The following is a 17726-nucleotide window of genomic DNA, read 5'->3' as shown; positions in this document are numbered from 1 at the left end:
GACGCAGTGTACACGCCAGACATAGCCGCAACCGCATCAATGCAACACTAAGCAGCCTGCGGTTCGTTTTTAACAGCTGGTGGAAAGCCTTCGATTTAATGTCACGGATCGTCTTGTGATGATGATTTAACGAATCTGAATTACAGACACATACATACGTACGTATTTACGTACATATGGACTATGCAGCTATAGATACATATGTACAACGGGCAGTAGGAGTTCTGCAAATTGGCAAAGGCCATCAACCACTTGCGGGCCCGGCAAAGCATTGTTCGAAGCTTAAGCAAAAACAGCTTAAGTCCAAGCAAAAGCCACCCTAGACAATCTATAGTTGTTGAGCTGAGTCAGATTTTACAGTTATGGGCCCAAGGATCAATGAATCCATATATTGGTCACAATAGCTGTGTTGGTCATCAAAGACAGGTACTTTACGTGGGCTAGATGCGTATTATCGTCAACGCGTATACGTTGCTGCTTACTGCTATTACTGCTGACCATCGTATATAATACAAAAAGCTGTTCGACGGAGGAACCGAGTGCGAACAACTTAACTCAGTTCCACTAGGCAAACAGACGAAGGCTCGATAGGAGAAGTTCGGCGAAGATGTCCTACAGCGGCGACCACTACAACTGGAATTGCTTCTGTTACCATTTGAAAAATGAGTAAGCCATTTTTCACCATAAATAGCACCGGAAAGATTACAGAAACATCTGATCAAAACATTGTGTTCACAGGATCACGACGTCCCACATACGCTGCTGCTGACGATACCTTTTTCTAGTAGTAGTAGTAGCAGTCAATTCAGCTATTCAAGTTACTTGAAGAGGAATATCTATAGACTAAAACGTATTGGCTACGTTCGAAACCGTACACTTTACTCTTACCGTTATAGGGAAAGACAGCAGGATCAACACAGTTAGAAAGTCAATTTAATTATCTTGTCTGTCAGTCCCAAGGACTCTACTTGTTGGCAAATCTATAACCATATTTTTTTGCCCTTTAACAGCTTTTCACTGCATGGATGGGCATGCCGATGTTCCTTTTAGCGTTTGGAATAATATTCTTCCATGGACCCGTCATATTTGAACTGAATATTTGTTGCAAGTACGGAAAGCTACAAGATCACAATATTTTTCGATCGATCTCGTCTCCATTGCGTACGTCCGAGCGGGTTTATCAATCTATCGTAGTTGCTCAACATCGCTGATATCTGGCACTTTTGCATCGACCGAACAGCTGAAACAGGGGAAGTCATCGATTCTATTTGTTGTGCTTTTTGTTTATAGCGTGATGATGGAACTGTAGATAGGTGACAAAAGGCGCCAGACGACCGACAGCGGAGCGGCTTAGGGCGATTGCAGAACATTATGGGACGCGATAACACCAAGCATCTAGGTATCAACAACGATGACGATAGCTATAATACCCCAACAACAGTCGCCTTTGTAACGATTGAAAAGCAACAGTGAAGAAGCTGGTGAAGGGGAAAACGACAGAGACCAGCACACAAATTAGATACCGACGAATACCACCGCCAACGCACATGGCCCACGAGAGACCTACAAAGAACGAGATAATTCTCTGGTCTCTCTCGAACGTCGCTGCAGAGCTAACGAAGAAATGTCACGTTATGTATACCGTCAACGAACTTGAGCGTGCTGTAGATCATGCTTCATATCGGCGACACCGAAGAAGATAGAGACGAAAAAAATGGTCGCGAGCGATACTGCTGCGGTAAAGACAAACTACAATGAGAAGAAGAACAGCTAAACGAGGAAGAAAAACTGTTCCAAGTCAGCCCCACGCCAGTGGAAATACAGCTGCGGCCGCCACCGCAAGCGTCATCGCGAAGCTAAGCGTGGGCCTTTAACGGACGCCGAATGATTGCTTCGTAGGTACCATAACATTAAAATAAAAAAATTATCGCTCAAGCGAGTATGCTGCTTTTGGTGTCTGGAAAACGTCAAAGATGAGTACTTAAGGCTTACTCCAGAGAATGAGATAAACTCTTCAAAATGTTGATACTCGCCATCGTTGTTGAGATAACACGTTAATGAAGTTGTTTAGTTTAAATGCGTGTAAGTGTGCAACTAGTCAAGTTCTGCCTGAAAAAATGCATGTAAAGGTTAGGTTAAAGGTAAATGCGAATAGAAAGAAAGTAACGATTAACCGACCCAAAGAACGATATTATTGTCCGCAAAATAGAATAACTTACGTAACATACTGTCGGGAAGCAAACGTTAAAAATCGGCTTCACCTGGTTTGCATAAAAATGATCAATTTTCCTGTGTACCGGAGCCAACGAAAAGCTGTCTAGCTAACTAATGACATTTTGTTGAAGTTCGTACATACAGGAGTAGAACATCACGAGATGGGTTGGAGGAGCTGATGGACCACGCACATAATAATGAGACGGACAATACGCTCAACGGTTCTTAACAGAAGCATCAAGCTAATTGTAACTCGCGCAGTTGCAAAAAAACCATATATATATATATATATATATATATATATATATATTATAATGTCTCGTTTCTGTTGCCGTCAACTTTGATTGAAGTAGCAGCTTAAGAGACAATCGTTCCACTAAGCGAAAGAGAAACCTCGTTGTCTTCTTCAAAAAGTGCTTTGCTGGTACCCGTTAGATCGCAGTATCAACTGCTGCGTGCTTGAAAGCCATGATTGATGCTAAGTACCATTGGACTTTCATTAGCTTACCGGACCAGATATCCGGCCTGTGTGGTATAACTTCTTTTGATTTCCATAGCCGGGTCGGTCGATTGTCAGTCGTCGCCGCAATTATCGACTGCACGAGTCATGATCGAAACGTTCCTATTTTTTAACCTTCAGGTCCATTACTAATCATCTGGGTGTGCAGCGATCCCAACATTGAATAAAATAGAAATGGTCAGAAGTTAGAACTCCCACAGTTAGTAGCGTAACTGGAGAGAAGTACAGATCTGTTAAATGAAGAGTTAATGATAGGTATAATGAGTGTGCTTGAAATAGAAACAGAGAACGTCGAAGTTAGCCATACTAGAATGAAGACAAGAATATACAGTTGGACCCGCAGCTATTACAGAGGCACATATACCGTCTGACACTATCCGGACTGACGTCGATAAGCCATTATTTCCCTACTATATTCTACATAATAGTTTTCATTGTTACTTTTTTTCACTTTTACTTTTTTTGTAGGCATCAATACCCACTCAACTCGGAGGTTACGGTAACTTGCGCGATATCAGCTGCAGCAGAACCCCAGCGAAGGCCTAGCACGCGAAGTTACCCTTTACATACAGTGTTCTCTGTTCCTATGGAAGGATGCTTTAATCACATCGAAATCTTCGGCACACACATACATATATACCACTGTACCACGCGTGCCGACTTCCAGTGACCTATGCTGTTGTTGCGGGCGCTGCTGAAACTGTTATTCGATGTTTCTTGACCCAAGCGTCTAATATAATGTCATACACCGTATGACGTTTGGTGGTGTGTGAGAAAGACCCAAATGACGGTTTTATGTCGGCTATGCCTTGAATGATAGCGGCCGTGTTAGTCCCATCGTCGGTTGAAACCTTAACCCACTCCCCCCAAGTCACAGGCTTCCCTCATTATCCCCCAGAGTCATTTATCTGTGTGCTTTGCCTCACTAGTCCTAGCTGACAGGTTTTCCTGGGACAAGAACAACTACCATTATCCTCGTTTATACATATTCCTTGCGATTTTACCGTTCTGTTAGCCTCTACTGATTTTACAGCGCAGATTTGGAATGATTGTTATTGCCATCATCTGTTGTTGTTTTCTTCTTTACATCGTACGTTCGTTTTTTTTTTGTTCATGCAACGGCAAACAGGCAAAGCCGGCACGCCAAATTGGGCTTTGTTCATCTCGTTGGGACCGATTCGAGCAACTGTGCCGTTCTCGTGACTGGGTGAGCACTTACTGCTGTTGGCTTTTTGGTTTGCCGCAAATTTTAGAAAAAGTTGAATACAAGATAGATAACTATCCGCTAGAGGACGGTAAACTGTCACGTAATAATGTCCGTCACTCTCTCTCTTATTACTCCGCTCATATTCGCTTGTTCTGGGTTCACTCGAGGTCAGAAAGCCGCCACCACCATTGCCGTTTATGGTAATGGTGTATACATAGTGTAAAAGTCAAACATAGCACACTTCGTAGAATTTCTATTTTAATGTGCTCCATCAACAGAAATCGTAACCGAATTCGCTGTTCTTAGAGAAAGCATAACGCCAGGAAATTTCAGACGAGCGAGAAGAGCTCCGCGTCGCGTAGGACACCATCATCAAAACGCCAATAGGGAAAACGATGAGGTGAATTTTCAACTCTTAGCTCTCAGTAGGGCAGAATCAAATCGTTGAGTAAATCGGTCTTCTCCGCGCCCTTCATCGCTAGTTGAGGTCAAAAGGTCGACGGGATCTACATTAGCGATGCGTGAAGACAATGGCTAACTACGATACTAGTTAATGAATACCTAGGCAGTAGCGTATTGTCACTGTCAGCATCATCGCGTCCTTTGGAATTTTTAGATGAGCATGTCTATCTAGTAGTTTTTACGTCTTGTCTTAACGTTAAGCCACGCCACGCCACAGATAAGCGGTTTGGCAGCTTGAACGAAAGTGGCAGCACTGTTGCTTGTCTTACTCAGCTGCTCAGTGGATTCGACAATACATCCCATTAATCGGCCATTAAAATGCTTTGGCCTTATCAGTTTCTGTATCAGCTGAAACTTCTAGCACTAGCACTAGCACTTCTAGCAACGACCCCCTACCGTTGAAACAGGGCAAGAGTAACGCCCCTCTCGTTGCGCTAGGCTGAACAACGCTGCGGCTAGTCCGTAGTGGTTTCAGACTAACGTCCCCGATCAAACTTGGAGTCGGTCGAGCGCGCTATTCGACTGCGGACAAAGGAGGGATGAAATGTACATTTAGCTCTGTTCGTTCACGTATATACACGAACCGCAAGGAGGTCTCGGCTTTACAATTCTGTCTGTTATCGATTACGCAAAATTAGCAGTCACACAGAAATAGGGCTTTGGTAAATTAAACGAAGGATAAAAGCCGATACAATATAGAATGTTCGTTGACTTAATTTATAAATATGCATATATGTATTACTAGTGTATGTTTGACGTATACGACCACATCACTACCATCGTTGGCCAGAGTAAAACAGGTCTTCACTAGGATATCTCAACTACTACGAATGCACGTACGTATGGGTTCACGCACTCGCGGTGCGTACGCAATGCCTTCACCGTTGATTTACCGTCCCGTAACGAAGCAAATAGCAATAGTAGAACTCGAAAGCGACAGGAGCTGGGATTACTAGAAGACCTAAGCGAAACAAAGCAATGCTACGCGATACGTCTATTATATGTATAAAGACGCGCTTTGATTCAGTCATTTATAAACTTATCTGCTCGTTGCAGTAAACACTGACCGTTGCTTACTGGATTCAATTGACAGTTTGCTCGTTCGTCAGTCCGGCTCTGCGTCTCGACACAATCAAGTATCTACGCAACTCAATGAAGGCAATGCTTCACTTGACTGGATCCGTAAAGCATCCCATTCGTGCTACAATTGCAATGGGCACCAGCAACAACCCTATCTGCTCCATCTACATTACAACCCTGTAGGCGGCATGAGGCTCCCGAAGCGAAGGAATGCGATAACCGGCGCGACCGCCTAGTAACAGGCCGCAGTAACACTTCAACAACCAATGATGTCACCACCGTTACCAACAAAGACGCAGCAGCCTTCAGCAGCAACTCTCTCACGCATCAACACTTGCCAGTCAGGACTTGAGAACAGGGCCTCACCAGCAACATCAGTGAAGTCGTTTTAGTATTCGCTGTCGTTGTTGCTATTGATGTAGCAATAGTAATAGTAGTAGTTGTTGCTTTTTAATAGTCAACTAGATCTCATCACAGAAGCCCTCGCGGGCTAGGGCACTGCCATCTCATCTTAACACTCCGCGAGGGAAACCTAGTTCATCAGTCAGGTTGCCTCAGCTGGGAGACATTGCTTAAACTTCTCCATCCAGCTGAAAGCAAGCTACATGACTTTTGCTGCTGCTGCTGAAGCCACAACTGTTATAACAGTATTCCTTTTCGTGCTGTCATTAAATATGACAAGCGACAGGAATGGACATGATTTCTTTCCGTGTTGCGATGGACACACGCATAGATGGTTACAAAGATGACGAGAAGGCATGAACAAGACGACGAGCAACGACATCATCAACCATCGCGGTTTTCAGATGGGGGTAACATTTGACCCCTTGGGAAGCGGATCTGAGCTTCTGCCAGCACATATTCCGCTATTATTGCTTTCTTAGATTTTTCCCCGTTCTCTCTCTTCCTCTCCAGGTGTTTATAGCCATCGCTATAACTACAACAGCTGGGCCTGTATGATTACAATCATGGTCAACCGGTATCATAATAAGTAAGCGCGGATAGTCATCACTGAAAAGGTGAGAAAAGATATAGTCTGCGTCCATACGAATATATGCGTGTGTGTTTGTATTGGAAGAGTTGCATGATATAAGGCCTCACCTGGTCAGGCAGCGCTAACAACGGCCGCAATAATAATAAGAATAACAGGTTAAGTCGATTAGCGGTAAGCTGTCGTTGTCGTCACTGTGCGAAGACCGTATCATGACCTGTCGCAGTATTACCCCGTGGCTGGCTGCGAACGAAGGAGTTACAACCTGCGATTCCGTCTCAGCTACAGATAGACACTGGCCCCGGTTCATCTGTTAGTTCATTGAAACTCGGCAGCAGCAACACCAATAAGAGCACCTGTATCAGAGTATCAAGTATGCACGTTATGATCTGACTCAGCCTAAATCACTGATATAATCAGTCATTTGGCGGTCGAGTTAAGTCGCAATCAGCGCTACTGGCCGGGTTAATGGCCAGCGAAAATAGCACGTATTTATAATCACTCTGCTGATACGAATAAGGAGCGGATCTGTTTCTTTTCTGCTGCAGGACAGATGCTTTTGGTTAGGATTCATGCTGCCCCTGATGTCCATAGCTCGAAGCTTCTCCTTTTCCATTAGCCAACACTTGAAGGTTAATAGTACATGACATACAATAATGATATTGCATTTAAATGGAATTCCGTGGAACCCGGATATCGAGTCGCCTCTCTGTTCCTACGGCGTATATTAAGCGTGTGAAATGTGGACGAAAACATTTGCGGCAGGTGACATGTGGCAGGGTCGAGGTGGGACCTCATGACCCATTGTGTACGTAGCCGCCCCGGGGTAGCCAAACCCAATGGCGAAGTTGATGTAAAAGGGACTCGACTGTAAATAGAATAATTACAATTCTTAATTTCAGTATACTTCGACATGGTGGATGAACAAGATGATGGTGACGGCGCGAATAGATAAGGTTAATTAGTGTCTCTGTTGCAGGGCGGTAGTCGTCCGTCCCACAAGGTCGTTTTAACGAGGCGTACAACTTTACGCATCCACGAGTATCACTCCACATCCCTGCCATCTAGTCCAATTGCTATGTAGAAATTTACACACAGTGTGACGACTTATACATAGTTATGAACTATAGGATATGCATGATGTTCCTTAAATCGTGGAGAACCCTCTGTGGAACGAGTGTCGACGTTAACGGCGGAGCGTTGAGGTGTCGGTACCATGATGGGTATTTTATTATCGGTTGATCATAACATTTTCATCAGCTGTTTTTTTCGAACGTTTTTAGAAGTAAATTTACAGAGCTAAAGCTGATTCGCGTTGAGTGAACAAACTGGGGGCAAATTGTTATTATTATTACTGCCGAAAATACAAGAGCGACATGGTTCATTTATGTCGTATACTTGTTTTTAATGTTTAACGCACGACGTTTATGTGTATAGTCAATGGTGACGCACAGACATATTTGCCACACATATATATACGCGCACCTACCGATCTATATGGCGAGTCGCCGAGTAGAACACCACATGGATATTATCTTTGCAACTTTCTAATCATAATGATTTGACTAGTGACAACGAAACGGTATTTTAGCTCTGCTATACAGTTTAAAGTGCGTTCATGATCGTGAGCAAAAAAAACGCAGGACAACTGTAAGCACCCACTATATATCTATTATCATATATGTGAATATCTAGAGTATACCTTTGTCACAGAGCCGATGTATGACGAAAAGGCTTTCAGCCTTGAGGCAAACGAAGCTACGGGCAGTTAACGGTGACCACCGAAGTCAAGGCGACAACGTAAGGCTAGCCGACAGATTTGCCTTGTATAGCAGAGACAAAATAGCCCTATTGTTTTCAACGATACACAACTATAATGTTTTTAAGTATAAGGCAGTTATCGATCTTGGTCTTTGAAATAAGATTACAGCGGCAGTAGGCCCCCCAAAACGACAACTTTCACTGGGAGAACCGCTGTGGGCCAGCCATCACAGATCGAAACGCGAAGCGCCACTCTTAGTTGGGCCACCTCATGAAACATGCAAAATCCCTTCGGTACTAATTGCACTAACTCTAGGCAATGGAAACGAAGATGGCTCAGTGTGGGGTTGTTGTTAACTTGCTAGACGCAATTCAAGTCAAATAGCATCTTCGGTTATTGCTACGTGTTACCCAGTTAACCTCTAGCAACACTGTATGGATTTATTATTGAGTTCGTCCGTAGATAATACGGGAATAACAACAGTAATAGTCTGCAATAGGGGACGAAAATGGTCCTGCAGTAGGAAAATGAAAAATACGATTTTTTAAGGAGAAACTGATTCGAGCATGCTGGAGCAGGCTCCTTATCTGAAATGAGTGACTATATCGAACCAGTTGTAGCCATCTTTTGTGGGTGGCTTGTCATTATCTCAGCCGATATCATCAACTATTTGGCACAACACTGTAATCTCGCTTAGCCTTAAGACAGAGAAGATCTTAGGTGGGGCTACAACTGAACCAGTCTCGAATCGATCTATCCAGTGTCCCAACTTCCACATCATTGAAATGTCTATAGAAAGTTAGTCGCTCAGTTAGATTTCATCTTTACTATAATCCTCATTAACGTGTGCGTTTTGCCGTTGCACTCATAGATTGTTGTTGTCTTTGCTGTTATTGCGTGAGGAGAGAGAAAAAGAACCTGCGTCATTACGCTTGCGCTGGTAAGCAGCGGATTCGAACGTGAAGTAGTTCATCTGTCTGTCTATCGGCACAGGTGTATGTGTGTCTGTGCGGGTGCCAGTTTTACTTTCTTTAATTTGTTTCTTCTTTATTTTGTTTGTTTTTCACAAAAAAAAAAACAGGAATGTTTGTTTTGTCTCATTAGGAATGGGTAGAGGGACGCCCTGCTACCCCATTCGTCTACTATAACCGTCTCACAATTTACCGCAACGCTCTTCATAGTAGTCAATACGCTGTGCATGAAACCTACGAAACAACAACGTCAGCCGGAAGCAAAATGCACAGTCGTAAGCAGCTGCAGCAGCGCCAGCAGCAGCGGTATTGCTAATATGGCCGCCGGTACCAATCAGCAGCGCCACCAAAACTGCTTGACTCTTCCCCCAACGCGTAACGGCAAGAGTCACAGATCGCCCCCACCCCAAAAAACCCTTTTATCTTTTCAGGTGCCAGATCGGGCGCAACTATCAGCAGCGCCGCTATGCATGGACGCGTGGACGGATGGACTAGTCGAAATCACTGCTGCACCGGTGACTAATTTTCCTTTTTGTGAGGAAGATAAAAACGATCATGCAAGAGAAGAGGACGTATAGCAATAATAATAGCGAACAACAACCAGATCGTTGATGGTAGAGATCGTACGGACGCGGCCATGGCCATAGGCTGGACTGCTCCTCTCGCCTCAATGTGTATGGTGATGAAGCTGGTACTGATTATAGCAGTAAATGCCCAGCGAAATTTCCTATCATTAAACATTGAGCACTGAATGGTTCCGTCGCCAGAGAAGACCGTAATGAAAGGCTAGAAAGATGCTGTATGGCATAAACGGACGGACGGACGGACAGCCAGACACACACACTCAGAGAGAAAGAGAGATATGGGGGATTAAATGGTGGATAGGCCCCACTACGAAGAGCCCTCCGCCATAGCCAAGACGCTGGTGATAACGAAACTGGACTGGGTCTTGCCGCACCGGTTCACTATTAACTCGCTGAGGGACTCAGATTCGTTTATTGTGGCTTGGATGCGGTTACCGCAGCGCCCATTAGTGGGCGCTTTTTCCGGCCAGTAGCGGCTGACCGTTGAGCAGTCATTAATCTTCTAGTCAGCCAGCCGTAACTGAACTGTGTCATAGTCTAACTGAGAAGGCTCAATTTGTCCATTTCTAGAATGCGCGTGGCCTTAATGCTTCCTCTGCTTGTTGTCAGTGCTCATTGAGAAAAATCCACTTGCTCGTCCGGTTCTAAGGCAAACGCACATGATGCCTTTCGTTCTCCTCAAGCAACGACGGTATCACATGACAAATGCTGCCGAAAAGAGGAACACTCACTGAAATACGATGTAACCGCTACGGCCGGATTCTAGCCACTGCACCCGGTTGCTGTCAGAACAGGCCAACACCTGCGTCTGCCACCTCCGCATTGATTGTCAAAGTATTCTTTAGTACTGAGGCTCGTGAAAGGCTCAGGGAGATAGACTGCGCAAAGCCCAGTTATAGACGATTCTGACATTTTCAGTTACACATAAATTGGTTGCAATCACTTGAGGCATTGGTGGCGATGATAGCCCGAGTTGAAGTAGCCGGTCGCCTAAACCGAGACCGTTGCCCGACAATGATCAATGGAGTTTCACAGCTGCAGCTGGGGAAGTAGCGTTTGGGGGCTGATCCACGGTAACCGGTTGCCTTTTGCTTGACTTTTACCAATCGTAGCATTATTCAGGTTTTTTTTTCATTGTTTATTCGAAACCTCTCTGAGCTGACAGCGATGACGACAGTGGCAGCTTCTGCTTGAATCCAACAAGTGAATCCCCTTGTGTTGGCAACAACGGCGTGAAATTTTAGAATTGTTCGAATGTATTTGTCTGGACAGTCAGTCGATTGAGCCGCACTCCCTTCTCAAACCGGTGTCACTTCAGATCCGCTCCTTCATTGCACAGTTTATCCACAGCAGCTCTCCTCCGAACCGAAGTCAAACAGGTACCAACATCTGCTGCTGTTACTGTTTAACTGAAGACGTAAAACTAAGATGGCGGGCAGTTAGAATCGAGTTTTTTTCTAGTAAAGCGGGATGGCTGCTGGAAGTAGACACCGTAGCGAGTAGCTTACATTGCTTAGTACATCGTCATCGAGTGATCAATAGCCAAACATAACCTAGCAGCAAATCGCTGATCAGTTTTCTGAGACCTTTGATCTGACGGAGACGTCGAGTCATTTGTCGACGATCCTTATACATTTCATAGTTATGTCGCGGGGCGTCAACCAAGCGAAAAGAAAGCAATAAAAAAAAATCAACAGAGAGTTTACTCAGCTACCGTTGTTGTAGTGTATCTCCCACACGATAGTCCCGTCCATGATCGACTTTGGGAAGTTGACGTTGTAAACGTACTGGTCTTGTCTTTTGCCATAGAAACAGTGAACACCAGTGGATCGTCATGAATGAGCCAGTCCCTCTGTCAGCTCGTAGGACGAAAGCGCCCACAAACTGCAAAATCGCGCTGAATGACGTGTAATCATTAACGACGCGATGTTTTTATGTAAAATCGTAGATGGACAGCCGTTCTCGAGATGGAAAGTCGACGTTCGTAAAAATATAATACAGATCTATATATCTCTAAATACCAAGTATATACTAATAAAATAACAAGAAAAATCAATGTTGGCGTAATGAAATAGACAAAATAAATATTCGGTGTCACGGGTCATTGAGGGGTAACATGTTGGTAGCAGTCATAATAGTGGTAAAGGTAGTGGCAATAGTAAAACGCGCTTCTGATATTGAACAAGCAGCAGTACTTCGACAGCAGATGTTTCGTCTTGGTTTATGTGTTTTTTTGCATAAAAATAGCATCCGTTATCGATAGACACAGATAGACGAACCAAGGGACCAGTCAAGCGACAAAAAGAAGTTGAAAAACATTATTTATCTATCCACCGTCGACGTTCCCAAGCGGTTTCGACCATGTGTGATAACGTTATTGACGATAATGACAATAAAAATCATTATGCTGCTAATGATGATGGCAGTGGGGGTGATGATGTACATATGATAGTTGGAGGGTTTATCATTTGTGGCAAGTGAGGCGGAGATATGTAGCGATAAACGTGTTAACACCCACGTCTTGGCTAACGTACGGATTTTTTCGTGAACAGATCACACGCTGATATGCACACTCATTCAGCTCTTTCATTCAGCTCTAATCCGTGACTATACGCTCAAAAAAAATGTGCACAAAATATGCTAATAACAACGATTGTATGTACTAGGAAAATATACGTATGTTTTCTATCGCCATATATAGCCACCATACACTCTAGCCCACAAAGATTTACTGCTCAAATATTAGCAAATACATTAGAATCACCGCTTCGTTAATATTGGTAACAAAAATCTCATAAACTCTACTCAGCACACAGAAGGTCGATGCAGCACATCCTGCATTTTAAGCTGGGTACGTACATCGTCATATTTTTTTCTAGTCTTTTGATCCTATTTTGTTTTCATCAAACACGTCCAGTGTTCCAATCAAACGGGCAAGTAGTAATAGAAACAACTATTTCTGTGTTGCCGGTATAGGGAAACTATTAAAACATGGACGACCGCATGTTCAATTAGTTGTCTCTATTTTAGCCCCTGTAGACCTATCGATCGATTACCAACCGCTACTGCTGATCTCTCAGAAACAAACTGTCCATTGTCCAGTGTCGGACTGAGATGGCCATTGTTACCCTTGTTGTTGTTTGTGTCGAACGCTTTGCCTCTAGTAGTTTATCACTACGCCAGCCGGTGTTATCGTTCGTGGAAATTTTTACCCCGCACTTATATTTTCATCCCCTCCCCCAATGGATAATGGTTAAGCCTTATATTTGCCCTTAGCGTTCTTACGCTGATGCGAAACAAATTCCCAGTTATTCATTACATCGTTCGTCTGTAAATTTACCATTCTGCTCTACTGTAAATAATATTAGCGATGGCCAATTTTGCAATTCCTACGCGTATACAGCCTCCTTCTACACCAAGTTATTGGCCTTCTGTGACGAGACCACTAACATCAGCAGCGGGAACAACAACAGACGCCGATGATATCGGCAGCAACCGTCATCAATAGTTAAAAATCACTATCGCTATAATACCACCTTGACAGAATTGTCAAGGACATGTCCTCATCGATCGTTCGCTACCCGACTCGAGTCAATCGGCGATCCTTCATTTTTGCGTGCACAACTGAGGGCCCAGCCAATAAGAGCAACAGCCAATAGCGTTAACGAACTACCACCCACAACCAAACGTCCGGCGAAAGTAGCGTCCTAGCAAAGATCTGTCTCAGCAAAACGCTCCATTAACGTCGGTTGCGTCGGTGACTGATGACTGGCTGGTTAGTGAGCTTTTTTTTCGAACCGGAATGCTCGCAGATAGTCGCAGCGGAAGCAGAAGCAGCAGCAGCAGCAGCAATAGACAAACCAACCAGGAACGGACGCTGAAGCTCTAAAGAAGATCAGCCGAAGCCGGCCAATTACTAACGTAGACCAACAAATCATTTGCTGGAGTAACTTTACAGCTATTACGGTAGTCGTTCTTAACGCATCAAATACTGGTAGTTTGTGTTTAGCGGTTCTGCATGCTGGACCGCTTGGTGGCAACAGACGACGGGGGCTATAAAATGTTTAGTAATAGATAGACACATTAATCAAGTACGCTGACACTATCCGTTCATTCTGCTCATCTTACATGGGTTTTTTTTCTCCTGCGAAGCTGGTCGTTGTTGGTGATCGTTGCTTGTTTATCGATAACTTCGTATTACTTTTATGGTCAAAGTAATGACTGGTCGAGTTTCTGAATGCTGTTATAACTTTTGCCAATTAATGAGGAATTAATAATCGTCAGAACGCAAGTATGTCTACGCCCGGTTTCAAACTTAGATCACTTCTTCTATCCCTAAGATTTTTTGGCAAACGTGTTAGCGGACTGAACAGATGTAAGCAATCCCTCTTTTACCCGGCCGCTTTTTCCCAGCAGCAGCGTAACAGACGGACGGCCAGCGGGTGAATTTATTCACTGCCAAACTAGTTCGTGCGGTATCACCCGCAAAAATGGCGGGCTTCCGTCGGCTGTTTGCGTTTCATGTTCCCAGATACGCAACGATGGTTAAGCGGCTTTTTCACGAAGAAAACTGCCGGTATGCTCCCATGGCGAGGGTGCAGCGCAGCGAAAAACCATGCAAGTTGACATATAAATGAAAATGATTACTCCCGACTCGCAACATCGACTTGGAAAGGGAGCCGGACCAATGGTATGACACACCTGAGAAACAATGGGTTCTCGCAATCTCCGTTACTATAATGGCACGCTGCCTCGTCAGCAGTCTGAGCTCAATAAACTAATTACTAGATATAGCTTAAACTGAGTCATGTATTGTAGATCGAATGCGTGCAGGGTACACAGACTGTTTTTGTCATTTACTTTTCTCGCGTTGTAAATAAGGAGATGCTGAGATATCGCTTTGAAGTATAGTGAGCCACGAATACTCGTCCAAATTATTGATTGAATTGAACGACCGAGACGGGCTTGAGGATCGCTATTGTCATGTCGACCATTGAGAAATCCTTTTAAATACTGTTATATATTATGCATATGGCAGTACAGCTAAAAAGGCAGGTGTGAGCATATTTGTGTTCTTTCTGGTTGAAGCTGCGTCGCTGAAGGCTAGAGACAAACCGCAATCATCCGACGAAGACCCGGCTTTCCTGTTCCATTTTCATCTCCAATTGTCTCCCCCATCTTCGATGCAGATCATAGTCGTAGAGCAATGAACGGATAAATCGTTCGTAGGCACCAGTATTACTGTTACTGTATTTTAAATGATGATAAATACGTTCATGCGAAGATGCAAATCAGAGATTACGTACGCAAAGACACAGCTCTACTTGCGGTACGGCCGTGTCGTGTAAGTGTATACATTTACGACACTGCAGGCAATAATCCTAATCGTATTATAATAAACATATCTCAAAACAATGCGACCACAATATCAGCGAACCGGCATATCCAGATAAAAAGGTGCTTTCCTTTTTTACTTTCTTAGCACCGGTGGGCTATCGGCAATAAGAGTTTATTAGCAATATGATAGAAAATCTTGCAGAACACTTCGAAAGAAAGGATCGAAAGCAACATCTATCTATATAATATAACCAATGTCGCCAAAGGAAAAAAAAGGACCGAACAGCCTTTGATCAACTCATGTCTGTGTTTCATAGGTCTTTATATACAAACGAACATATTTTATAGCATATGAGAAATCGTCAGATATCTTATAATCACGGTCTTTTCGGTCTAGCTAATTACTCGTTACGAAACCAGGCACTCGTACTATTTGCCACGACAACCCGTTTGTTCCAGTTGTCACGAAGCGCAATATGGCATTTCGTGCCATATTGCGCCTGGTGACATCGTTCTGTTGTTGCACGTGTTAGAATTGGAAATCACCCCCCGGTTGAACTAATAATAACTTCAACTAGTAGATATTTATATCATATGCATTCGTAGGTAAGGCGTTGTGCTATTTTATCAGGTTCTGGTACTACCGACATATATTCTTATTGAGTATTTTTTGTTACTCTCTATATCGCTGTTCTTTATTAGATCGGCTTTTTTTGGCCTCGTTATTCATTCAGTTGGTCAGTTGGTCGGTCGGTCGGTCGCAAATCAGTGCTACGGCTGTATGGACACAATATCGCGTGTGAGGCAGGTCTCTCTGCCGATGGCCTCGTAGATGCAAGTGTCAACGTGCCGATAACGTGCATCACATTTATCATTTCCGAATCGGGAAAGCGTAACAACGGACGACAGGTCGACATCGTTGATTTGCTTCGGCTACTCCTGCCACCACTGATCCCTGATCCACCACGGATCGATGGATAATTGACGAGTTTCTTGTACGGGCATATGCTACTAGAAACAGTACCAGCAGTACTAGTGATCAGCCAAGAAAAGAAGTAAAGAACAATCATTTGGTAAAATGGACAGCCTTCATAACAATGCGTCTGAGAAGTTACCACCACATATAGACCTTGATTGCGTTTACCCAATTGATTGAATGGAGTTTTCATTAACAGAAACAACAGTATCCTGTCACCGAATACGCGGAGTATGTAGGCTATTATCATGCATATGGTACGATACGTGAGATTGTTGCAGAGCGGCAATAAAACATGCTCAAGTCAGCTCCTGACGGCAATAAATTGTACCCAATATCAGTCAGTACGAAAAGAATCACTTGAGGATTTTCGTTAGCTGTAATCATCGCGTCTTTGTTAGTCTATTGTATCGTCAATATCACCGCCGCTAGCTGTTACATATCTACCTTACCGTTCCCTAAAAGCTTTGCTCGAGGCGCCTGTTCCCAAAACAGTACAAAAAGTCTATATTATCTCCATTGAAGTTTATTCCCCATCCAACGGATCACAGTTGAATTGACTCGGCCGCAAGGAACAGCCAACGGCAATAACTAGTTCGCCGCTTTTTCGTAGAATACGAAGAATATTTTCGAAGTCGAAGTTGAAATACGAACGATTGTTAACGTTCTATTATTGTTATTGCCGTTACCATTGCTCCAGTCGACGTGGGCGGCCGATGGTTCGCGACACATCCGATGCATCTCGCTTGTTCGAGTGGATGGATGCAAATGAAGTGGATTAAAAATCAGTAATACCATTTCATTACGGCTAGCGAAATATTACTTTAGAAACACCTCGATGCAAGCGCCGGTGTATCTGTTGCAAATACCCATGCAGCTCTTCATTTGCCGGTGCCACCTTGGTGTCGTACGCTCAACACGTTGATTTTAACAGCAATGTCTGTCTGCCTTTACATTTACCATTAGTACTATAACTTTGGCTAAAAACAGGGAAGAAAAATGTTCCGCCTTCAAGCTTGGGTGAGCTTGAGGTCCTCCTGATTCTTTCAGCCAGCTAGTCTCCTAACTATCTCGCTACTCCCACCCCCCAAACTTGAACTTCCCAAAACGGTTCGCGACAGACGCACCGATGCTATTTCATTCGCTCGCTTGCCTATCTAATACAACTATATGATGTTACGTTTCACTGCTATGCTAGTCCGCCCAGCGCTTGCCATCAATGGCAATGATAGCTAGATCGAAACAGCCGCTGTTCTGCGGAGGAGGCGGATATTATTTAAAATGGTGATGAACTGGACTTCATATGGGCAACAGCTTCCCGACTTGCCCAGACTTTCCTGTTCTACCTCGGAAATGTCGAACGATTTCACTTGGCTTATCGTCGGCAAAGGCGTCGTCGAACAAAACCATTTGTGGCGAGTGAATGCCATAACCGACGAGTGGCTTCGTTCAACCTATGGCACGTCATCGGCCGTGAAGTTGGTCCAATGAGCAGACGGTTGGTTATAGGTACTGGGTATCGTGGGCCCGACCGACCAGAAGAGCTTGGAGGTGCTGCCACGAGCTTCTACCAACGTAGTTCAGCTGCTGACATCGACCGGCGAAATGCTGGTGTGCAAACG

At 44.1% G+C, this 17726-nt stretch overlaps 1 protein-coding gene across 3 annotated transcripts in view; it reads right to left on the bottom strand.

Annotated features, from left to right (window-relative positions):
• The window catches only part of spir (spire type actin nucleation factor), a 251696-nt gene that overhangs the window by 204875 nt on the left and 29095 nt on the right, over positions 1-17726 (bottom strand). The window lies entirely within an intron of this gene.

This window comes from Varroa destructor, unplaced genomic scaffold (assembly GCF_002443255.2).
Source record: "Varroa destructor unplaced genomic scaffold, Vdes_3.0 BEIS01000001.1, whole genome shotgun sequence".
NCBI classification, from domain to species: Eukaryota; Metazoa; Arthropoda; class Arachnida; order Mesostigmata; family Varroidae; genus Varroa; species Varroa destructor.
The sequence above is the reverse complement of the archived record's forward strand: the minus strand, read 5'-3'. Positions and strand labels throughout refer to the sequence as shown.